At 43.3% G+C, this 26,050-nt stretch overlaps 1 protein-coding gene across 6 annotated transcripts in view; it reads right to left on the bottom strand.

Moving 5' to 3' along the window:
• Positions 1-26,050, bottom strand: part of HIVEP2 (HIVEP zinc finger 2) — a 103,907-nt gene that overhangs the window by 32,816 nt on the left and 45,041 nt on the right. For 3 of the 6 annotated variants that reach the window (XM_057406936.1, XM_057406929.1, XM_057406945.1), the window contains one exon: positions 18,650-18,747. The gene's annotated coding sequence lies outside the window, so the exon portion shown is untranslated. Of the gene's footprint in view, positions 1-13,383; positions 13,453-13,564; positions 14,009-18,606; positions 18,748-26,050 lie in introns of those variants that run through there. The other 3 variants (XM_057406963.1, XM_057406971.1, XM_057406955.1) reach the window with 3 other exon arrangements.

Here is a 26,050-nt window from a genome sequence, read left to right as displayed (position 1 = left end):
CTGCACATACAACCTGTTATTCCACAGGCCTGTGCTGATATTTGACCTACAGGCCAAGCTGACAGCTCAGTTACAGATTCTCGATAGGCACAACACAGTAAAACACATAACATTTCTTGGGAAAGACACTGCTCAGGTTTCACGATGACTTTATATCAGACAAGATTAGACCAGAGTAGAGTATTAGAGGACATTCCTAATAAAAACAGCACCTTTTCATATATGCATGAAAGCTTCATACACATCATACCAACTTTGGAAACTACTCCAAGGAAACCTGCAACATGCAACCACCATCCCATACTTGAGTGACACAACTGGATGCCAAATCACTCCTACCCAGGAAAAGTCAAAGTAAGAAGAGCAAAAATCCTAATTTCACACACAAGAGCTCAGCAGGCTCTAAGAGGACATTTTCAGGGCTGACAATCTATTGAAAGTGAAAGCAACAGATGCTCAGCTCTAGAAAACTCCAGACAGCTTCATGCAGGGATCCCCTTCCTCATGCTTGGCAGATTCCACCAAATTTGGTTGTCTTTCCATTATTACAAGTGGAAGTGAAATCAGCTAACAACCTGGCCTTAAAGTCCTCTGGGTGCTTGTGATAACACCAACAACGCTTCTATACTACAAACAAAAGAAAGCATCACCAACATATAATCATAGAATGGTTTGTGTTGGAAATGACCTTTACAGAGTTTAACTCCCAAATGTCCACATCCCCTTTACACACAGGGAAATGAACACATAGAGTACACACACAAGCATATAGGGCTTTATGTTTGCTGAGCTACACTTTAATTAAGTACTAAATGTTCCTTGGGACAGCTGCTAACAGTCTGAAAAACTGCATGGCAAACCAAAAGCATGTAGACTATACTTCTTCAGACTAACGTGCAATGTTTTAGCTCTCAGATCACCTAAGACAATTAATCAACTTGCTTGTTCAATTGAACTCTTCCCCCTATGTCTCTCTTTCTCTCCCCCTTGCAGGATTGGAGGACACCCTGTTCCTCTGGAGCTGGTGAATCACTACATGCCAGCAGGCCCACTCAGTTCCTCAAAAGACACAAAAGGTGTAAAAATAGCTCATACTAATGAAGCAAGTACAGCGTCAGCAGCCAGATGAGTGTGGGTGATCAGATAAGGTTCTGTTGATGCAAAGGGCAAATTATTAAGAGAATGCTTCTCCCTCTCTCTCTTTTTATTAAGCCTTGCTCTTCCTTCCCTGAAACCAGCCCTCTGCAATGCCTGGTAAATGACACCTGACAAGACTGACTCCTCCTGTAATTGCAAGTTTCATACCGGCGCAGGAAGTGGTGCCTCACTATGAGCTGAAGGTACAGAGGAGGTGTCACTAAAAACAAAATAAATAAATAGAGAGGCAAAAATAAAGCCTAAAAATAGCCAGGACTATCCGCTGAGTATTGCTGTGTGGGTATATTTAGCTGGTCTAACACCAACTTTTCTTGTCAAAAACACAATCTTACCTTTATACAAAACAGCTTCCTGTTTCTAAACATAACTTGAGAAACTTGAGAACAGGGGAAAATTCAGATTTTGAAATTGTTCCTTTTTCACTGATAGCATGAAAAGATTAAATGTCAAAAGACCAGGTAGATCTTTCACATGGCTTTTGCACCCTGGTATCATGTAACAAATAGATGAGAATTTGCTATTAAGACATCCTAATACAACCCATCAGACTAGGTAACAGATTCAGAGTTAAAAACAGAGCTGCTTCTCAAAAAGAAAGTAAATTTCTCCAGGGACCTGAAATGAGACCCTCACAGCTGGGGACAAGTCCTGTGCCAGCTCTGCTGCCTGAGCCAGCACTGCCCTAAAGAGAAGACTGCGCCCCACCAGAGGCAGACACATGTGCAACTGCAACTCGTGCCCACAACTGTGTATGCCACACACATAGCAGACAAGAAGTGCAAATGCACCTCATAAGATGCAGTTGCACTTTTACAGCCCTGTTCTGCAAGTGCCACCTACTCTGAAGCCAGTTCAAATCTCTTTACCAGCACAAATGAGATTTTTAGGGAGGGTGTGAATATCATTTAGTCCCATTTAAGGCTGCCTAATAAAGCAGCACGAGTATAAATGACAGTCTGGCCAAGTGATAGAGTTTAGTATCTTATCAACAGTATTAAGAAATGCTTCCAACCGCACATTTGCATTTCTGATTCCCAAGTACCTGTACTTAGAAGAATTAATGAATGCACTCTGTGTATGTCACCGCAGTGAGTGCTCAGTGCTCAGACACCATGTGCTATCTCTCTGGCTGCAGCCAAGGGTTGCCTCCCACTCAGGAACAGGAGGGCTTGTGTCACTGGCACTTGCCAGCCTTGCTCATGGTGCTGACCACACTTTGAGCCCTCTCCTCAACTATGTCAGTAGTCCTGCAACTTTCACAGGTCTAATTGCAACAGGATGAGCCACAGCTGCGTTCAGCATAGATGTTCAGAGATGCCCAGCGATCTCTCTTTCACTCCCCCTAAATAAAATGAGAAGGCAAGGCAGGTCCCAAGGGCTCTTAAGGATGTCTGCAACTATTTAAAGTACATAACTGCACTATTACTACTGGAAGTAATACACATGCCAACTTTCTAGTGCCCCCCCATGAGCTGTGCAAGGAAACGGTCTTTTCCACAATTATGGTTTTTCTATTTAATATCATGATTCCTTTGGCTGATGCTTAAATGAGGGTTTGTTCATTATTATGCAGCCCTCCTATGTGGCTCCATATACCTCACATCAATCGTCCTGGGGCGGGGGTTAAACAAAAATGCCTAGATTTATACCAGACTTTTACTCTCATTTACAAGAAGAAAAAAAGCCCACTGTAAGAAACTGCCAACTTCACATGCATAATTCAATTAAAACGATCATTCTGACATTACAATTTTTATTTTCTTCTCATTTTAAGATTTAAAAAAAAAGTAACTTAATAAGATTATATTTGTAACATTAAATCCAGTGGGAAATTGAGAGTATGCTCTTTCCTTGATATGCTCTGGTTAATTCCCATTGATGCAACCATTCTTTGTTCAGCATCATAATTTTGTCTTTTCATCCTATGCCTTAGCAGCAAATTTAATAGTCACTGATTTTTTACTAGAATAGATAAACATTGTGATGCAAGACAAATCAGCTGATGATTATTATTCTTCAGACAATTTAATTTTCCTCTGAAATGAAGAGTAAATGTTATTATATTAGAGGAAATATGAAAGTAAAAATAATTATTAATAGGTTTAAATACTTAAGACCATACTCTGGCAGCATATTTACATAAAGTTAATGAGACAGTATCATATTCCCTCAACCACCATGGCATTCTTGAGTTATAAGGCTAAGAGCATATCGATCAGAACCTCAGCCTATCCCCACCACCCAGAAATTCTGTTCAAGTACCAGTAGTATATTATTCAACTTCAGAGCCTGGTGGCTGCCCCTCCAGCTCCCCATGGGCTGCGGGGGCACTGCCCCAGAGGGCCTGCAACAGCCAAGAGGCCACCTCAGCCCCCTACACCTACATGGGCCTTTGGCCTTAGGCTTTCAGCGGCCCCACAAGAGAAAGCTCCACCCGTGCACAAATTCAACTTCAACCAAGGAACGGGCTGACCCAAGAGTAACCCGAGGGAAACAAATGGTAACTTTTCAGTCAGATGCACTCCGTGCTGGGTTGGCACAGCAGAGAGATGGATGGGGCAGTCACAGGTCAGGGCAGAGCAGTGCAAGGGGCTGCATGACCACATCCAGCCAGCCCTGTTCAGCGCCACCTCCCTCCTTCCCCAGGGGCTCCAGCACTGCCAGCTTGCCTTTGCGTAGACTTCTCTGCCGCCTGAGCCATGATAAGGATCTGCTGGGCTGGTACAAAGCCACTGGGGGTTCCAGAGTACAAACCCTTTGTTTTCTGTGTCACATACAACACTTGGTCACAACGGAGGTAAGATAACCATACAACCTTTGCTTAATAAACATAAAATAAACATAAATAGTTTGTGTTGGAAGGGACCTTCAAAGGTCATCTAGTCCAACCCCCCTGCAATGAGCAGACTTCTTCAACTAAAACGAGCAGAAATAAAACATAATAGGATAGTAGCTCTCTTCATTAAGTTCCTGCTATGGACTTTCTCCACAGAATCAACTAAGTTGGAAAAGACCTTCAGGATCATCAAGTCCAACCATTAACCCAGGACTGCCAAGTCCACCACTAAACTATGTCACTAAGGGCCTTGTCTACATGGCTCTTGAACACTTCCAGGGACAGTGATTCCACCATTTCCTTGGGCAGCCTCTCCAATGCCTGACCAGCCTTTTGGTGAAGAAATTTTTCCTAATATCCAGTCTAAACCTCCCCTGGAGCAGCTTAAGGCCATTACCTCATCAGCCAGTGTTTAAAACTGTAGGTGTTGGGAAATTATTGTCCCAAATGCAAGTCCATCCCTAACTTGTGCCTCCACCAGCATGCAGCTCAAGTGGGGTGGGAGATGAGACACACAGGCGGCCTGCACCTCAGGTGGGACAGCACTGCCACAGTGTCACTTTTCACACAATGGAAGTTTACAGTTGGTGACAGCACTGCTGACTTTGTTCCCTGGGTAGGGACACCCCACCACAGGCAAACAAATGGAAGCAGGGAGCACCAGCAAGGGATGATAGCAAGGGAGATTGCAACAGGAGCCATGTGAGGCAGTAAGAAGATATGGCATTAAGTAAAAAGGGGCTGCGCTACCTCCTATCTCCCTACATCCTGCCGCAGGTCGCTTTTCCTGTCCAGCTCCCTCCCTCCTTTCCCTGTGCAGCGTTGCTTTCACTGGCATGCGCTCCCCTCCCAGTCACCAACACGTAACACACACCACGATTTATGTCACTTCTCCGGCCTGGACTGGCATCTCCAAGGTGCGAGCAATAGGTGCAGACCACGAAAGGTGAGGATTAATGCTTTATTGGCAATTACGGTGGGCAAGTTGCTCAGCTCATAAAGCAATTTTTTATCCTTGTGAAGACCTGTAGGAGGTGGGAGCAGGCTGCCACGGGCCTGGCGCCTGCTATGCACTGACATATGTCCTCACTGCTGTGAGAAAGGGCAGGTCCAATTAGGTGCGTTGTATTATTAACGTTCCACTGCTGATCATGTATCCTCCCCTCGGCCTCTCTGCCTCCCAGCTTGTGTAATGCACTGACACCTGCACCCAGGAAAGCACAAATGGAAATCTGGTGGAGGAGTTGGGGCACTTTTGCAGTGTCCCAAGGGGGCGGAATGGCTGAGAAGTCGAACAGATCACTGTAACTAGGATCCTCAAGCTAAAAGATGAGAAATACGAGATACCCGCCCTGCCAGCAGTAATAATTACAATGTATTATTAACAAAACTCAGGTTTCATTATTAACCTAACTCGGGTTTCAGGAGCTGATCTCACCCTAATCACCCTCCAAATTACACCCAGTGTATCCCTCAGAGCTGAACCATTACCAGCAAGGAAGGCTGCTGGTAACTATTAATCTGAAGAGAAAGCACAGGCGGAAATGAGCTATAAATACCATAATCAAATGGGTGCAAAAAATTACAGACAGATTTTAAGTTGCCCGAACCCAGGGTGACCTCATCACTCAGATCTGATCCTGCCAGAAAGAGGGAGCCTGTAACTTCAAAGCAGCTGAGAGGAAAGGGCTCTTAGTGTGTATTGCACATGGCACAGATGATGTGACCTTGCTTTTGCAAAGGACTGACTCTGTTCCCCTCCAAGGTGTCAGTAAAGTCACAGCTCCTCTCTTGGATTTTAAAACATGAGTAAGGCCACCTACATGTTAGCAATAATGAAGTAGCCTGCGATCTTCGTCATGACCCAACTGCCACAACAGAAGACCCTTGCTCGATTTTGTTCCTCTACCAAGCTCATCAGAGCAACTAAGATCTTCAAAAGCTTTTTCTCAACCTCTACATGTGAGATGAAAATGCCATTTTAATTGTGGATCAGTGAGGTCTGCTTGAGTAAAATAACCCCAATTGCTCAGATGCAAGTGTGTAACAAACACCACTCTTCTAGCAGAGAGCCTGATTGCCCTGTGAGCTCCAACAAAGAGCTGCTGGTTCATTAGAATGAGCTGGAGGAGCTGCTGTTTGCTTCTTCACAAGCTAGAAGTATATTATTGCAAAACCACTACGGACGTTTGATCCAAAATTCAGCCTCTGATTTCTGATCAGCAAAGCTTCAAAGCAAAGAAGTTATCAGCCTGGTAGTTTTTTCATAGCTTTCTTCAGGGTAACACTTTATTTTTCTCCTTGATCTGTTCAAGGATGCCAAATATAATCTTAAAATACAATCTGGGCTTTTATATTCTATGTAAACCCCGTTAGCAAAAAAAAAAAAAGCAAGAACAGAACTGATGTGAACTGAATTGCAGTTTCACATGACATCTGGAAGATGCTGGCAGCTATGTGCTATCCTGCAGCCTAACTGCAACAGGACCTCGCCAGAAAGGGCAAAGGACAGAGGAAGGCCAAAAAAGGCCAGCAGAGGTGAAAGGCAGCCACGCTTCCTGCTGGCTGCTTACAGCAAGTCTGGATGACAGGCAACCAGGCAGGTGGCAGAGGAAGCATCTTGTTCAATGGGGAAATGATTTGCTGAATCACACCAAAGGGCAACGTGGCAGCTAGCCCTGCTGAGATGTCCAGGAGCTACTTTTGTCTGTTGCAGTAGTCCTCAGCTACAGTTCTGTACCTTCTGGGAGCCCACATTGCTGTGCTCAGGACTGTCTGTCCGCCCCCTCCTTCGCTTATCACAGAGCTTGGATAAAACATTGCCTTGCTTTATGCTTTAAGAACATGTATTTCTGTTTCTTTTTCCTTCGCAACCATCTTTAGAACGAACACTTTGTGGATGGAAAACATAAATTTAATTTCAGGCAGATACCTGCCTCAGCAAGTCTATCAGGAGCAGCTTACTTTCTCCAACTCAGACTCCTTATGTGAATACATCCACATATGGGCTTAAACATATCTGCATAAAGAGGTCCATTTGCCTGACTGCTAATGAATGCTTGGCAGTCAGAGCAACACGACAAGCGCATCCAGTTGTTTTTCATTTTTTAAAGAAAAGGATACTTACATCTCCATGAACAGTGCTGCTGAGTGTGCTTATGAAATGCACCACCCACGTATTCAAATTTAAATATTAACATTGATATGAAAATTAAAGGTGCAAAGAACAGTAACTTTTTCCCCACCTTCTTATGCAGTTTGAGTCAGTTTGTGGGAAAGTTAATGGAAATATTCCACCACTGAAATGGAAAGGATATTTATGCTTTTAATATAGTGGAAAACTCCACATGGGTGCTCTCAGAAAAATCACTCAAATGCTGTGCCCTCAGCCAGCTGAGAGCTTGGGTAGGTCAGCTTTGTGCATAGCCAGGACCATGTCCTGCTTTTCACCTAAGGTGCTTATGAGGATTGGAAACCAAAACCTTCTTTTCCAACAGGTCATGAATTAAATAACTATAGTTAGTTTCTAGGATCTCTTTCCTTTTGCTAGCAATCTCAGAGCGAAACAATAAAAGTACTGACACTGTAAATTAGTTCTAGAAGTATCTTTTTAATCACAAAGCTGCTGCAAGGTATTTCTTCTCCAGTAGCAGTAACAGTGAACTCAAAAGCATAGAGCATCTGCCAGCATTAGAAGAAAAGCACAGCTAAAACCACAGGTCCCACTTGTTAAAATGCTGCTTGTTACAGGAATTTCATCTATGCTAACACTCTGCTAGAGCAGTCCAGGTAACAGCAGCAATAACCAACAACAAGGAAAAAGTTAAAGGAGCACTATTACAAATGGAACACTGACATAAATGGTTCACTAACATTTTTAAGTCCCAGTGGTGTTGATCCACCCATGAGCAGGTCTGGATTTATAGCAAAGGAAAGAGTAAGTGCCTGACTACCCCACAGAAAGTTTCTATTTCAAAAAGTGCCTGCATTGCCTGAAAATGAAGATCACACTGCTGAAATTACCACCCATACAGTATTTTCTGTTTCCTCCTTGGGTTTCTTTCTCTCTATGGTAAACTGAGCTGCTCTAAGATTGTTTTTCTGTGATTTTCAGCAAAAGTAGATACATAAGGAACTGTGGACAAGCACCGAGGGCATCTAACCCACGAGAGACTTAGCCTTTGTCCCCCTGAGAAATGGATACAACACCAGCTTGAGTGGACTCTGAATCCTAGTTATAATTAGAGAGAAGGTGAAATCAGGCAAACCTACCTCTTGCTCAAATACTATTCTTTCCTCAGTATCCCTCTGCTCTCCAGAAAAATGGGTCTTCCCCTTGTTGGTGACCATCTATACAGGCACAGGATCCAAACTGTTTCCCACTGTGTCCTCCACATCTGCATATTGTCTACCTCTCTATTGACAACTTCCAATAAAAGCTTCCTTTAACAGTTGTCCTGACTCACAGGTTGGGGGGAGGGAAGCTGACCTCGCTGCAGCATCAAGAGCCTCTGACACATTTTGGGAGGCTGTGGTTTTGGGTCTGTAAGAATTCAGCCTTGTTTTCAACTAAGGTTTACAGGTCGAACTTCCAAAATATCACCCTATAGCTCCACATCCGTTAGCGACCTGATGTTGTTCAGTAGTTCCACTCTGCTCTATTCAGGGCTTTAGCCATATGTTTGGCAAATTGGCAGTACTCACCAGCAGAAGAAAGTTTCTCAGAAACACAGCCACCCAGCCTCCTGGCTGGCTCCACCTCTTGTCCACCCACTCCCAGTTTCAGACATTTCACATTCCAAAACTGGAAGTGTCTATGCAACATAAGGTCACGTTATTGCACAATGCGCTCCGCTCCTTCTAAGAGTCACTGCATCCTCAAAAGTACATCAACTCTAGCAGCAGGAGAGCTGTTTACAGTGCCTTTCTATCGGAGTGGGAGTATTTTCTCCAAGAATCTTACAACAAGGACATAAAGTGTATGACTCTTCCCTACATTCGGTAAAATTGTTACCAAGATGGCATTTATCTAATACTTCCACATAAGCATTCCTTCCCCTTTAAGCTGCCTTTTGAAAATTTGAGAATTCATTTTTATACTTCCCCAAGTATTTCTGTGCTGGAAAATTTTAGGACTCACTAAACAGAACAATTTCTGCCTATCTATCTTAAATTTAGAACTGAGGCCACTTGTAGCTTTTGCAAAGCAACTGATTGTCACCAATGTGGCTTTTGCCAAATGGTCTGAATAATTGCTATGATTCCTCCTTCACTTAAGTCTTTAAATTCTAACAGGTGAATGAACACTCCTGTTTCAATTATAACTGAAGAACACCTTTGCTTTTAGTATAGGGGATTAAAAGTGAGGCGGGCTTTATTTTTTATCCCCAAGGGACAGTACACACAGGTGGAAATGGGGATGTCACATTGTTTTATCTTTGAAACTGTGTTCAGCTTTTCAGGTACAATTAAGTCTTTGCCCTTAGCATGGAAAGCTTATTTGGTGTTCAGCTGAATTTAAGTGAGTTATGTTTGCATCTCCTAGGGCAATTTTGACATATTTATATGAAGAATAAATGACCAGTCCTTATGTGCATCTCTTCTTTCAACTCAGATCTGTCACCTTTGTCCTCAGCACCACTGGGGCAGCTGAGCAATGGGGAAGCTGAAAGATTCAGGGAAAGGAGGGCTCCCAGCACCCTCTGGTGAGAATAGGGATGCTGGCAGGACTAATGACTGAGCTTTCAAAAAGCCCTCCTGACTTCACAATCAAGCAACTTCTTCATAAGCTGTCGCTCCCATCCTCCCAGAAGCAAGAAGGTTCAGATCTAGCAGTCAGCATTCAGAAATGTGATTCACAGTGCCCAGTGAAAGCTGTGATGGACAAATTAAGAGGGGAAACAGAAGGAATCCCACGAGGGGCAGAACGAGGGACAGAGGAGGACCTTTGCACTTATCTATTTCACTAGATACACTAGCACTATGCTCTGCGGTAGATAAGGGTAGCCTGGGATGTTAACCGAGTTATTCATTTGGAAGATATGACTGAGAGTCAACTGCCCTTCGTCCCGTGAAAGAGATACTTAAAATGGAGCTAATGGTTTAAAGTTACTTAGCTCCTGTTCAATCTGTGAGCAACTAAAAGGTTAGACTGTAATATTTAACCACAACTCCCGTGCCTTTCTGAGAAGCACAGAGGAGGCTGCCTGAAGGAAAGTCAGACATCTGCCATGCTCCTTCCTGTGTGCAAGAGGTGAAAAAATCTGCACCATCAGCCTCATGTAGATAGTGAGTTTCCTCCAGGGCAGTGGCTGTCATCCAGTGTGCTTTCTAGTACAGTCCATTTCCTTCTGGGGGATGTTTCCCTCGGGGACATTTATGAGTATATCCAATATATCTTTGGTAAGCTCTAGCATTCAATCCAAGTAAGAGGGAAACAGAGACTGGCTTATTTGAGGCTGCACAGGAAAAAAAGAATAGCCCTCTCCGCATGCCACCGGCCACCACCACCAAATCTGCCAGCTGGTCACCATGCAATATAGTCAAAGGCTTAGTCCTTTAAGTAGAACTGCCTCATTTAAGTAGCCTTATGTCTAAATGAGAACAGGATGAAAAACCACTGAGGGACAGCAAGGCAAAGAAAAATATTCATAAAAGTCTGGAGATAATGGCACCGTAAGGAGAACACAGCACCTATTACAAAACTTGGTGAACTATTCAAATTGTTAAAAAGCAAAAGTGCTATGTGCATTCATTCTTTTTTAACATTCATCCATAAGAGGTCACTGAGTGACACAACGATGCTGGTGTCAGCATCATTCCTCTCCCTTCCCATATGCTCAGCACCAAGTGACCAGGCACCTCCAGTAATGTCCCAGCTGTCTGTTATATTTACAATATATTTACAATAGGGACTGTTAGGGCAGGCAATAAAGCAAGACGTGTGTGGGAGTCCTTTACTTCGATCATGTCACCTTAGCCAATTTTACAATCACTTAAATGTACTTACTTTTTATTCCCCATTAATCTCACACAGAATCCAAAAGTTTTACAGCCCCCACAGACGTTTTAAATTAACCAGTCAAAAGTAAGCGAAAATTTGGGAAACTGGGTTTGAACAGCAAAGATATAAGATCACAAATGGCCAACTCTCCTCTGGTTTCCCTGGGCTTGGGGCCTCCGTTTTAGAATCTGTTTCACTATGACGTTGTGAAAAAGTAGACTTTTTCACACGGGTGACCGCAATACAGTGTGAAACATGGAGAACTGTCAAGGTGACCTGCTCACAAGAACTTCTTCAGCATGAAGTTTTTGTACTGCCATTTGCTATGAGGTGAATGCAATCTGCATAACAGGCATATGCAACTTAATGGCAACTGAAACCGTTTTAGCTCAGTTCAGCTTATCAAAGATCTTCATGGAGTAAGGTGACTTAAAGGGAAGTATTTCATTCAGAGATTTCCATGGGAAAACAAAACCAAAAAAATAAAAATAGCAATATGGAGATTTTCCAGTGGAAAACTTGTTCTTGTGGAAATTCCGTTTTCAATTGACAAATTGCTTTTATGGGAAATTCCTAAGCAGCTGTAGGCACAGCCCTCATGCTGAGAAGTTTAAAAGCAGCTCATGTCTGTGCCAGAACCCTCGGATTTCCCACATCAGATAAACAGCAAAAGCAGAGCCCTCATCTTTCCCTCACTCCCATGCATACTCTGCAGCACACAAGCTGTCCCACTGCAGGCACAACAGTGTATTGCCTGCAGCGTCAATACACACGTGTTTACAGACGGGATGCTTGAAGGATTAATCTTTTAATGTCCCAAATCAAGATTAATTACAGCTGTTATATATGAGCTGTCCCTAATGCTCTGATACTGGTAACGCTGTCACTGACATCAGCAACAGGTTTACGTGCTCTAGGGACTGCAGGCTTGAGAGTCTTAAACTCCTCATAGAAGATCTGCACTAGGAAGAAAGAACATGAAGCTGACTTTTATGTGATTATGTGAATGGTCACAAATCATGGATGTAGCTTGACTGCTACTGCTTTACACTGGCTTAAATCCATCAATAAGAACTACACACTTCACAGCTAACATTACAGAGAGTAAGACATTTTTAGTGAGCTCACTAAGGGTCTTCTAATTTTGCAGGAGGAGCACTGAGCGAACATCTCCTTTACAGAATGATATTAGAAAAGTGTAAACCATTCATTATAATGCATCTTCTATCAACCACTTTAGCATGAATCATCATACTGAGTAAAACAGGTTACAAATTGTATTTATGGAAGGACTCAAAAGTATCTCAGAAAGTCAGATAAACAAAAAAGCTATTAAATTAGGCAGGTTTGTACAATCCCTCACAGTACAGAAGGGTACTGAGCACCTAAACATTGCAATGTTAAGGTGAACACCATTCATCTAAACATTGCAATGACTTACAGTATTTCTATACCAGCCCTGTATTTTCACCCTAATGCATTTTAAACACAAAATAAAATGTAGATGCCAGTGAGTAAACAAGTTAATTCTACTGACAGTACAGGACTCGTCTTCACAACTTACTCCCAAGAGCACTAGTTACCTCTTTCCTGCCCACTTTCTGTCCCTTACAGCCTATCTAACAGAATAGTGGATCCAGTATTCCCCAAGCCATGCTGAGCTGGAGGAGCTCAAGCACAGCAGAGCTGTGGCAGGAGTGGGAACCCCAGCGTGCCATTGAGGAGGCTGTCGGCAGCTGGCTGCCTGCCAGATGCTGCAGGCTTCGAGGTGAAGGAGTGGACAAAGGCCACTGCTCAGCTGCTATAGTGACCTTCAACTATGCTGATCTGCGATGGAAAAGTACCCTCTAGCCATGCTCGTGTTTCTAAACCGCATGCTTGCTGGCTATCTGCAAGACTACAGTCACACATATGATAGAGAGCTTGCACACATGCACAGCCCACGTCCATACTGCACGAGGCCAACAAGTTCCCATCAACCCCAGTCACATGGTGGCCAGCCAGTTATATAGCAGAGACACTGCTGCTCTGTGCCCAGGGAGTGCAGCAACCACATGTGCTCACCATGGTGTGCTGCACGGCTGTGAAAATCATACACACCGAGATCGAGCTGCAAGCAATGTGAACTTCAGAGATCAGTTTAAAACCCTCCTAAAGGAGTTATTCTTTTGGGACATCATAGTAATAAAAGACAATCACAGTGAAACCCTCACTTATACAAGCTTTGCTATTGAACTGAGAAGAAGGGCATTTATTTTCAGAGTTGGACACTCAAAGGAATACTCCACAAGCTATAGTTTTTTCCAGTATGTAACAGAGATAGTTCTACTACACTGAAACACACGTGATAAGAAGGCCCAGGCTCTTCTCCATATTCTCTGCATACCTGTTTCTATCACACAGCTGCTCTCAAGTCTACAGTTTCCTGTGCAGTACAAAGTGCATACCACTTCCCCTACGGAAAAAAAAAAAAAAATAAAAAAGAGGAGCCTTGCTTGTTCTTAATTGCCGATGGAAATACTGTCATATTTTCCACTAGTCAAGCCTGAAACCATTACTGAACCAACCTTCATTAATTTTCCACAACATTTTGCAGAAATGTCAGGAAACAGCTGCACCAGAAATGATTAACTGTCCTTATCACTAGGGCTTCATTGGCCAACTTCAAATTACATAGGTTTTCTTCTTTCAAAATGCTGCATTCAGTGATGGCTTTTGTTATTCTTCAGTTGACTGTCTCAATACATCGCTTTCTCCTCAAAAGTATCTGATTACACAGGTTCAGTGGTGCACAGACATTTTATGACCGGTGGAAGAATTTGTATGGTTTGGAGCCGCATACTTCTAGGAAAAGATTGCTTCCTGCATATTGCTCAGCTGTGTCTTTCTTGGATCAAATTCAATGAAATTCACAACTTGCAGTCAAATTGTATTTGCCAGTCAGACTGAATTCATTACTCTGACACTTTTGTTGCTGCATTTTCTTATTTCTTTCCTTTCCTGTCCTTTTCCTTTCCCCTTTTCTAACCCCCCCCCCCCCCCCTTAGAGCTATACCGTGTGTCAAATCTTCTCATACAATGCCCTGTACATTTTCTGGCAAAAAACAAGTGGAACAGTATACATCATCATTCCGAACATGCGAACACTGAGATGCTAGAAGGCTTGGTACAAAGTAAGAGTGCAGCCATCTGGAGATAACTGCTAGTGTGGATCTGAGATTCCCAGCTGGCTGAGCCTTTGCAGTCTCAGAACTGTTTAGCAAAGCATGCGTGAGCACGAGGCTCTGCTCACACAGATCTGTACAGGGTACTTACTGGGTATTATGCAATTTTTCAAAAATGTAGATTCTTCAGATTTCTGATAAGAACACAGCAACAAAAAGCAAGGCTCACAGGATTACTTTTAAAGACCAACACAGAATCATAGAATCACAGAATGGTTTGGGTTGGAAGGGACCTCAAAGGTCATCTGGTTCCAACCCCCCTGCCATGGGCAGGGACACTTTCCACTAGACCAGGTTGCTGAAAGCCCTGTCTGGCCTGGCCTTGAACACTTCCAGGGATGGGGCAGCCACAGCTTCTCTGGGCAACCTTTGCCAGTGCCTCACCACCCTCATAACATCACATTTCCTTCTTACAGCATGGCATATTACAATATTTCTGCACATATGGCACTGTCGGATTTGAAACTGCACTTGTTCACTCTTCTTCAATGAAGATGTCTTGCCTTCATTGAAGCTGCAAGCCTTGAATCCTAGGCTTAGGTTATTTTCAGAGGAAAATACAGATGTGAAGAGATACATACATGTGTTGGAAGTTATGTAAAATTAATCCATTGAGTGTTATTCGGTGTTAATACTGTTATGACCTCTTACCCCTAACAAAAGACAAATTACTTGAAGAAATTACAGTCACATAAACAGAGATTTACATAGGTGTTAACTGGTCCTTGCCCATGGTACTAGGTTGGAACTAAATTACCTTTAAAGTCCCTTCTGACCTAAACCGTTCTGTAATTCAAAATGATTTGCATTTCTTGCTTTTTAAATGGGTCCCATTATGTGCACTGCAACACAGAATCCACACACAGCTCTACTCAGAGCCAGCTGCTGAGGACCTCACTCTGTCCCAGGGCAGCTCCTGCATGCCCTTAGGGCCTCCAGGAGGTGTACAGACATGCAGCCAGCACACCCAGCATGGATCACAGTGCGATTTAACGGGTGCAGTGCTGGCTAAAAAAAAAAAAAAAAAAAACCAAACGAAAAGGAAAAGAAAAAGACACATTTTTAAATTACCAAGATACTTGCTTAGACAGCAGAAACTGCAGTACACTATATTCTGCTTAAAATATGCATGAATATATACGGGTTCTATTTACAAGACATGAAATACTGCCAAAAGTGTCCAGGGTTTTTAAGATTCAATTTTACAACACGCAACGCTGAATTTCTCCTTCCCATTATCCTCATCTGTCTCTGTTCTAGTTTGAAAGGGGCAGCTTGTGGTGCCAGAGGATTTCAAGGGCCGTGTCCTTCCAACACACGGCACGTCAACGTGCTGCCAGCTATCACACTGCCTGTGTGGCTGTGGCTGCGCAGGGCACGCATCAGGCACAGACTGCGTACAGCGGAAAACCGAAGCTAAGTTGTTAGGTTTCACTAACCAAGTCCTGATTGGGGTTTTGGGGGTATGGGGTTCCGCTGCTGCCCGAGGGGACAAGGGCCGCAAGCCGGCAGCTGCGGCAGACGGCAGCCCGCGGCTACCAGTGCCTCCGCCGTTCCCCCCGCAGGCGCGCACCCGCGGCGGCGGGCACCGCACAGCTCTCCGCAGCCGGCAGCCCCCCTGGCGCGCACCCGCAGAAGCGCGCACTGCTCCCCGCCGCCGGGCAGTGGAGCGGCGGGGCCGGGCGGCAGCAGCGCAGCGTCGGCGGCGATTCATGGCCGGGGGGTGAGAAGGAGACTCGGAGCATCGGAGTGGCAGCCCCCGTTTCTACCGCCTCCGGATGTTTTCAAGTGTCCTTCTTCCCGCCCCCAGGCCGTCAGGATAGCAAATGAATGCGTTGTCCCACCACCCTGCCCGGTCACCTCTTGGATGTGAAGGAAGAAACATGTTTTTTTCCTCTCTCTGACTAATAGCGGGTCAAGAAATGAGTGCTCTTGCTTCCCCCAGAGTTTCCACATCTTGAGCTTAAACTGCCGCCAGTACAGCCGCCTCCTGTTCACACTGTCAGCAACGAGACGCAGTATCTGCGGGCAACGTTGTAACAAAAAGAGAGACCTTGAACTTTCTTCACCCTTTGCACAGTCATTTATATTTGGGCAAAGTGGATAACAGCTCCTTTAGCTTTAAGGTAGTGGCATTTCATGCTTGCTCAGCAGTCACTTTACCCAGGTATAAATAGCAAAAGGTTTCAGGCAGTAGAGAATTGGGACCAGTATCTTCAAAGGATTCTCAGTCAAAATAAGGCAGCTAGTCCTCCACACCACAGCTTGTGCAATCTCACTCTGCTGCAAGGATCATTCCCTGCAGGGGTGCCTAGGAATGCTGGTTTGGCAGCATTGCATGCCCTGGTCTTCAGAGAAAATGTGCCTTCCTACCACTGCATATCTAGTGGTCGAATCAGACTGAGAGCTTTCACCTGTAAAGTAGGGAGTAATAGGGCTCAGTTTCTTAATGGGAGCCTTTTATTAGCTCACACAGTGTTATTTACTACCCTATCAGTATTAAGTGCTTGCCTTAATATCCTTAGTACGCAAGGTAGCAGTACATATTATCATAGGTACAATAACTTTGGTCTGAACTACGTTAATTGAGAGCATCTATTCTAAAACTGAGTTGTTCCAAACAAAAAAGTAAAGCATGCCATTACATGACTGACACATTACCAGGGAGAGCTCTCAGCGTACAAGAGAGCCACAGGAAGAAGGGCCCAATGCACAGAAGTACCATTAAGTCACACGCTAATGAAACCTGAAAAATTCATGCTAAAAACCCATCCGAGAGGACGGCTGCCATGCTCTTGTGTACCAAAGTTCTCAGTTTTCCACTTAAATCCTGCCTGGTGAGTCAGGACGTGGCTAGGTTTCTGTACTACAGGAGTAAGTATTCCGTTACTCCTGCTTATAAATTTCACACGCTGTTAATGCTTCCCAAACTGGCAACAGAGCTCAGGGGTGCATGAGGACAGTTTGTTTTCCTGCTGAACTTTCAACATAAATTCCACAGGACCTCTGGCAGGGATGGATGATACCTTCTTTTTTTGCTGACACGTTTGTTGGTACCCCCCCTGCTGACAGCCATCAGTTTGCACCCCTCTCACCCACCCACCTCTGATCCCAGGCTGTGTGGAAAGATCTTTGTTAGCTCTTAGACACTACATAAGGGAAAGGCTGCCATGCAGATAGACAGATTCCATTGCAAGGACTTGGAGAGGAATCCATAAGAAGAGATACCCCATATAGCAACCATCCTGGACTGCAGAATATCTGGGATCAGTTCCAGGTCTGAGACAAGGCTCAGGGGATAGCCCATCTCAATTTAACCCTCTCCATTCTTTACTTCATATATAGAATGAAACATAGGCCCAACACCATTTACACAGTCCTGAAAAATCTGGGCGGTTTACCTCAAAATATGTTCTGCATTTACTCTGAACACCTTCTGTGATCATGGTACCAAATGGGAATCTCCGGTGTCTTCCTTATATGCCTAGATGCTATGGTTGCAGATAAATATTGGATAATTAAAAAAAACTAAAAAATAAAAATAGAAGGCCAATGACAAGGATTAAACTTTTTCTTGTCACTATTTCAATCAAGTCTCATTAAATTCTGAGGGCTAACAATTCCTGTACAGAGAAGATTAGAGGAGATTCTCAGTGCTTCAGGACTCCTACTACAATAAAATGAACTGTCCTGCACGCAGGCACAGTTTTTGAGACAACATCAATGTGAAACCTGTCCAACCTGTGATTACCACTCCAAATAAACATGGAGCTGCAGTGAGGAGATCAAAACACACCTTCTCTTGACAAGATAAACTGGCTTCTGAATTACCTACTTGATGCCATAGTAAGACTATTGGGGATCCACTAACTTTAAGGTAGCTTGGGTGTTATTATACTACAATGTCAGCACCTTCATAACTGCAGTTTCTATGTGCCCAAAATGTTTAAGGCCCAGAGGAGTAAATAAACTTAAAATAGTACTGTTAATGCTGCACTTGAAATGGCAAGACGGTCAAGAGAAATCACCAACTTACACTTCAGGACAATCTACAAATAAAACAAAAAAAACCCAATAAAACATTTCAGATATCAAAACCCCATCCACCATTTCTTCTTGTATTTTTACAAGTACATTTTTCTGTTTATTTGGCTCAACAAGTGTGCTCCCTGCATGCTTGATGTAAGAACTGCAGAGAGAAGGGAAAGGGGCAAACCAAAGCAAAGACAGCACCTTCAAGTGAATAAAAACATACCCTGTCCCAGAGAAGAAATGCTTCTGATTACAAAAAGAGCTGACTTCCATTGCAACAAAAGCACATGTAATCAGTATTTAAATAATAGTGACTTCCATGTTAACCCTTCTGAAAATGAATAATTATTCACTCTGGCTCACTCCCTCAACCCCACTCTTTCTTTGCTCTCCTACCTGGCTGCTGCCGTCAAAGGTGCAAGTGAGTAATGGTTCCAGTCAAGGCAATCTGGTTCACTGCTCCAGCAAATATGGCTGTTGACTCTCTCCTCCACCTATTTGAAAAATAGAAAAGATTTTTTCAGGATTGCGATCAATTCAGTTTGCTGTTTGATTTTATATCCTAATTGACATTACGGCATTGGCTACATCCATACGTATAAGAACCTCGGAAATCCTTCATGCTACTCGGGTCTTTTTACCCCAGAGCAATATGGCATCAGCTATCATTAGCTGTCCTATGTTTTCCTGTGGTTTGCTGTGGGCTAGAATACACATCAACTAATATATTCTGCGGTGAAAACAATAGACATACAAGACCAAAAGGTACATACAATGATGTATTTCCAAACATGATGTATATAACAAGCAGTGTAAACACACAAAGCATGTGGAAGTGGCTTTGTAGTCTATTTACCTTTAGGGCTTGCAGTTCCAGGTGTTCTGCCTTATTTTGAAAACATCATACCCAAATCAGAACTTAAGAACACTTCTTTTTTTTAATTAAATGCAAATACTTTCTCGTTACTGAATCAGAGCAGTGCAATTGTCTTTCATTCTGCTTTTCTGTCTAGCACTGTGCTTTAAAAGTGAGATCACCTCTAAAAATTCTCTTTCCATATGATGCAAGTCTGTTTTAGAAAATAAGTTATTAGTGTACACTGTGAAAATCACTCATACACCTTAAATCTCTCCTTACATGTGACAGTACTCTGAGAAAGACCACAAAGAGGCACTTTCTACATACAAAAGACCTTCTGTAGGCATGTATGAAGGAGCAGATACACATAGGTAGGTCCGAGGCCCAGAACACCAGGAAATGTGTTCATTAATGTGTTTGTTAGATGTGTTCGACAGCTGCAGGCTGCCACATTTGCACCTGCAAGAGCATGGGTCTGGAATACATGGAGGCTACCCTTAATCAGGGCATACAGACAATGCACCAGGAACTGGAACTCCTGTCTATACTGCACATAATAGAGCTGACTGAAATGCCCACCTCATTAGTACCGAGACAACAAACCTTCAGTGATCTTCTAGTGATCACATACCCGAAGGCTCTAGCTATTCTGATTCCACCGAAGACAGGTGTGAACACATAGAAAACCACAGCGCACATTTTGCCCAGGCTTTCGTTCAGGTTTGCCTGTGTACTTGAATGTCCACATGGGAGATGCCACCCCAGATGACATGACACGGATGGGCAATGTGTGGGCATCCCAGGGCTGATGTGCAGCATCCCAGGGGAGTGCAAGGCACCAGCAAAAAAGTGTAGCTCGTGTTGCCCCTTCTCTTGCTCTTTGCCCTGGCCCTGATGCTGAGCCCTGGCTGGCCACCATCTCAGGGCAGTTAGGTCACTGCAGCAGCAAAAGGTACCTGCATCTCAAGGGCTTACAAGTGTCATGGCAGAGGAGCATGCCAGAGGACAGGAAAATCTCAACTGTAGCACACCAGATTTGCAGATCCGTGCTCATGGCCTGACCATACTGGCACTGAAGCCAACAGCAAACCTCCCTCTGCTTCCAGCAAGTGCAATTGCTGCCCGTATTGCCCCACGCACAGGGCAAAGCCTGTCTACTGTGGGGTAGACAACGCACAGCACTTCCACTGCTAGCAGGCTGCAGATGTGAGCTGCTGGAAACAGGGTGCCAAAAGCTGAAGGATAAAGTACGCCTGGAACCAGTTAGCAGTAAAAAGCATATGCTTACAGGTTTGGTTTTTTTTTTTTTCCTGTAATGTTTGCTATCAGCAACAAAACCAAATAGCAAATGATAATGTGTTACTGACCGGCAATGTCAACAGTGGTCTATACAGGCATCTGAGTATATAAAACAACATATGCTCTGGCTCCAGACCCTGACACTTTGTCACACAAATATACAGCTTTCTAGGAAATGAGCTGGGTGTGGAGCCAGGAACCACATTTGAACCTTTGACCAGACAGGGCACAATGCAGTTTTCATCTGTGGGTGAAACCTTGGCATGGCTGGACTCAAGGGCAAAATTCTGTTTTTAGAAGGACCAGTATTTCACTCACTACTTCTACAACTGGCCTAAGAAAAGTTCCAGTCAAAGAGCAAAGCAAAAGCAATAGCAAAAGAGAAGTCAGGAGTCCTTACTGTCCCATCCTTCTGTAGGAGCTAGAGGTACTCTGGATTGTAGCATCCTCTCCCTGGTGTGGCATGGACACCTTCCAGACCTCAAGCAAGTCAGCAGGTGCCTTCACAGGCCTAACTGACTTTAGTGATGTTGGCTACACTTGCACTCAGTCATTTTTAATTAACATGCATTGTGAATTGGTTTATCTGATCCTCAACCCAAAGACAAGGGTCTTTATTTCCATTTACAGTAAATCCTCTCTATAGCACTCTGGCAGGAGCAGAGGGGGCTTTCATGAAAAGAAAATAAAGCCTTAAGTGAAATATGTCATTTAGGAAACAAAATCACACTGCTGCTGCTCCAGCTACATACAGAGTATTTAAACTAAAATCCATGAGGATCATTATATTCCATTTTCCCTCATTTTCTTTTTTAGCTCTTAACTGATGGGAGCCAGCGTCTTCCCTCTCACTTTGGTAGCCTCACTGTCTTCCAGTGTTTCTCAAAGCATTCCTTAGCATCTGATCCAAGTGTGAAAGACTCTCCCTGATTTCAGTGAAGACTGGATCAATTTCTGAGTCTTTAAGGAGTTACTTAATCGTGACTCACACTTGGGCAAAACCTATCCAGAGCAGTTCTATGATTTTGTCCAGGCACTACTACCGCATCTCCTTACTAACCTACCATCTTACAGGAACACTGGCACTAGCAAACAGGACGTGGTCTGGGGGAACAGCCAAGCTACAGAGTCTCTAACAACCCCAAATACTGCATGTGTCATCAAACAGGATTTTACTGCCAGCTATTGCTCCCAGAGGCATTGTAGTGATACTAAAACCAGAAACTTTTAATTTGCTTTTATCACCGCGTTAGTAAAAATTTGTGCAATCCCTGGTTCTTTGGCAGCAAAAGGAAACAAGTGTGCCTTCAGCAACTGCCCACCAATGACAGAATGCAGTGCCACCACCACTGCTGAGCATTTGCTAGTATTTGGTCATATCTGGTCATGACTCTCCACATCTGCTACACTTCTTTGCCAGCCATGCAGTCTAAGATTAAACAAGCACATCAGAAGGGAAATGAGAGTATGAGAAGCATGGCATGCCATACTGCTTGGAAGAGGTTTTATTCAATCTGAACTTTGTATCACAGACACTCAGGGATTAGCCTATTACACGGGACCTGGAAACACATAGGCAGAAGTGCTCTGATAATGACTCTTACATCATCTGCTTTTGAAAGACTGCTAGCTTCTCCCTTGGCAACTCCCATAATCATTTCATAACCGTAAAACTACACCTTCAGTGGTGAAACAAAAGTGTAGCAATAGGCATTGGCACCATCTGACCATAAAGATTAATTTATTTCATGGATCAACAAGAAGGACTTTGTTTTATGTTATTTCTTATATACCTGTTATATCGACACTGTAATAAGGTCAGCTGAGAGTAGGGGAGGGACAGGGAAATTCCTGCACTCTGTACAGGGTAAAAAACATCAGAAATCTCATGCATATTTTAATCAGAAACTAAAGTTTAAGGAAAGCAACTGGATATTTATTTTACTGATAACAAGTTAACTGGCTTATAACAGGTAGCATTCCAGCACAGACTGAACCTTACCATGGTTTGGGAATTTACCTAAAGCCTCAGTTTGACCAGGTCCATAAGAAACCCAGGTGCTATTCAAATTACAGCCAGGATCCAGGATTATATAGGATAATTAGTACCAAAGAAGAGCTAGGCAATACAAGCAAAAAAATGTGCACACTTCTGTAGCATACCACCCAAGGGCTTGAATTCATGACTGGTAACTCAAAGCAGTGAGGCTACATGCAAATCTCCTACTTCTCCATGGGTTCAAATCCCCCTTTATCAATGTTTTCTTACTAAATACAATGCACTGCCCATGCAAGCTTCTGTACTCTAGTATTTAGAGACTGTGAATCCAGTCTGTGTGGATTTCTAATGCTCCCTTTGCCCCCTTTCTCCCTTTCAAATACAGGAAGCCTGGAGAACTCTGTGAATTATAGCCTGTAATGGGAGAAGCAAGAAGTCTAAAATTTGCTTGATTGCAGCTATGATGCATTAAGCTCAAGGCATCAATCTCAATCTCAGTACTTTTTCTCTGAATGGGCAGTATTTTACAGTTATCACTTTCTAAACAAAGCACAATTTATTATACACACAATTTGATAGCTATAGCAGCTAAGACTAGAAGCAAGAATGTCTTCCTACTTGAGAAAGGTAAAAGGAATGTCATACTTTAAATTGACTTCATATGATCAATGGCAGAACACAATCATCTGAGAAATGACATTCATATCCTGATCAAATGTAATCATACCATATGCACTTGAATTTGGAAAAAGTGGAAAAAAATTATTCCCATTACTTTACCGGTGCTCTTAATGTGTTCACACAAATCATCTGTGAATAGAGGAATTAAAATACTTACAGTGTCTCCACCTTTGCCCTCTTAATTCCAGGTAATTCTGGCAGCTCTCAATACTGCAGAAATGTTTTCCTACAAGCAGTTTGATGAAATTAATGGATTAAATCTTGAACTACCTCCAAAGCTAAAGGGATGTAATTTATTTTTTTAATCAAATGCCTCTATGCTGTAAACATTTTTGTCTTCATTACTAGAACAGAAAGACATCTAAAGCCTAATTTGTGTTTCCAGGTTTTATGCTTTTGTTGTTTTCCACATTTTTCTCAATAGGAGCATGAGAGCCCATTTAAGTTTTGATTATTGGCAGCTTTTTTTCATTCTGGTATCCTGCAACCTAACACCATATTACAGATCTGGAAGTAAACAGCACCAAGATATCTTTGTAAAATTTTAACTTGCTGAAATTTTACAATTGTGGATTAATACGCATATAGGCATGTGTGTACATATACATAAATATATGTATATATATGCATATGTGCCTATGCATACACACAATATGAATAAAAATAGCCCTATTTACTAACACATGTGCGTGTCAGTAGAGCTGGTTTTACTGTCTCAGGCTCTGCAGAAAGTTAGCAATCATAACAAAATTTACGTAAAAGATGTGTCATGCCAAATGACTTTTGGAACATCACCTATGATCTTTGTTTGTTTACTTTACACATATGTGATTCAATTCATTAAAATCAAGCACATAATTTCTTCTTTGGATCCTCCCTACATCATAGCCTCTATTCCCAGAGCCCACTCTGCACCAGAGCTTATTTTGCTGCCACCACTGGAACTATGATTTTGGGTTACTTTATTTTCACTTCAGCCAGGAGCTAAATAAGCAAGAGTACATCCCCTTAAGTATAGGGCCATAACCTCACTGCAAATAACAGTTTAGACACTGCCAACTTTGCTCAGAGCCCTTACTAACCAGGTTTAGTGCTTTTAGACAATGGTCAGGCTGACAGTTGACACAGTGTCCATATACACACGTTGCTCAACCCATTTGCCTAGCCTCCGGTTGCCAGAAGAGGGCTGATTGTGCAGGCAGCTGGCAGCAAGATGAGAGAACATCTGGCCATCCCCTGAGAGTGGGCAGAGAAGGCAAAAACATCAGGTCTCTGCCAAACCCAAGATAAGATTCCAGGTAAAGCTTATGCTCTATGCGATCCAGCAAAATCACCATGAGGAAACTCCTACACCAAGTGCCTTGGCTTTCCTTCCCTCTTTGAATAACTACCCTGCTGTGCACTGCGAAAAACCAGAACAGCCAGGCGCACAGTGAAGAAACTGAGGCAGAGTCACTCACAGCTCCCAAGCAGACAGGCTGCAATGCGGCAGATGTCCTACAAGCCCATGATATTCACTTGAGCTGTGAGAATTATCTACATCTCCCTGGAAAAACCATCACAAGTCCAAGCTCCTGGCAGATCATGGCAGCAGCACTGGTCAGTCTCTGTGGTAGAAGAAAGCTAACTGGCTCCTGAGGAGCTGGCAACTAGTCAGACGTGCAGGACACCAGAAGGGAAGTGTGATGCCTGGGAACAAAAATCTAAGGACGTGAGGTCTGTTTATAGAGTTTTGGTTGGCGTTACCCGCAAAATCTAAGACAATGCTCCTTATAAAATAAAACTAAGATCTCAGTGACACTGGTGTTAAGTCAAAGCACAGACTTTATTCAAGGCACTCTGGATTTGCATCAGACAAGCTGAGATCAGTCTCTTGGCGCTATGTTCCTGGTTGAAGAGACAGCTTGTACAGCATGGGATACACTACTGTCATTTCGGGTCGGCAGGCACATTGAAGTGCCATCACTGGCAGCTGTTTGTCTTAAAAAGCTGGATGGACCATCAAAACACCTCTGGCCACACACTTTGTTAGCTCTTCTGCTGGGTGCTGTATGACTCCTTTACAAAGAGGTGTCCTACCTCACTATCCCTTGCTATTGCCACACCTAGAAAGGGACTGTTTAAAGTGTCTTCCTTTCCAGCACCTCCACACTGGTCCTCCACATCTAAAGACAGACAAGAGAAAGGCAGCAGTGGAGTCCCTGGTCCTCCTCAGCGAGGCAAGATCCCCCTGCACTGATGTCACTCTGCTCTTGGTGCGTGCTCAGTGTCATGAGCGTGGGTCCTATCCATACATGGCAGGCTGGAGGAGGAATGACCTCAAACTGCACTCCTAATCCAGGGGGCGTTGCCCAAACACAGTGTTTGAGTTTGATGCATGAAGCGCAGAGATATTTTCAGATCCTGAATCACACTTTTGGCTCCGCAGCTAACTTGAACTTCTCCTTAGTTTTGTTCACAATTTTTCACCTTCTGCAATCACCACTGACTCCCACAAAAACAAAACGAGCTCGCATGTTAAAGAAAATAACCCCAAATGGTCATAAATAGGAAGATATTTTAAAAATCACTTTTATTTTAATACCTTCTATTTTATTCTCTTGCATGTGTGGAGGAGTGGAGTTAAACAAATTACTAATAGATCAGTGGTGCATCACAAACGTCTGGTTTATTTCATGGTCTAAATATATGCTATTAAATGCTGCCAGTGAATGTTTTCTAATGATTTTGGTGTCAAACACAAGAATGAAACAATCTGAAAAATGAGGCAATGCAAACGGTTAGCCTGGATACAGCTACAGGAGAGCTTTTAGCTATATATTCCTGTAGCTGAAGCAAAAATACTTCACTGTACTGATCCCATGAAATCATACTGACTTGAGCACAATTCATAACCATAGTTTGACGGTAATGAGAAAGCAAAACTTCACCTGACATTACGAAGGGAATAATTTTTAAT

Source organism: Pezoporus wallicus, unplaced genomic scaffold (assembly GCF_028554395.1).
Source record: "Pezoporus wallicus isolate ANWC-B61680 ecotype Strahan unplaced genomic scaffold, APGP_CSIRO_Pwel_v1 contig_3817, whole genome shotgun sequence".
NCBI classification, from domain to species: domain Eukaryota; kingdom Metazoa; phylum Chordata; class Aves; order Psittaciformes; family Psittacidae; genus Pezoporus; species Pezoporus wallicus.
This window is presented reverse-complemented; position numbering and strand designations above follow the sequence as displayed.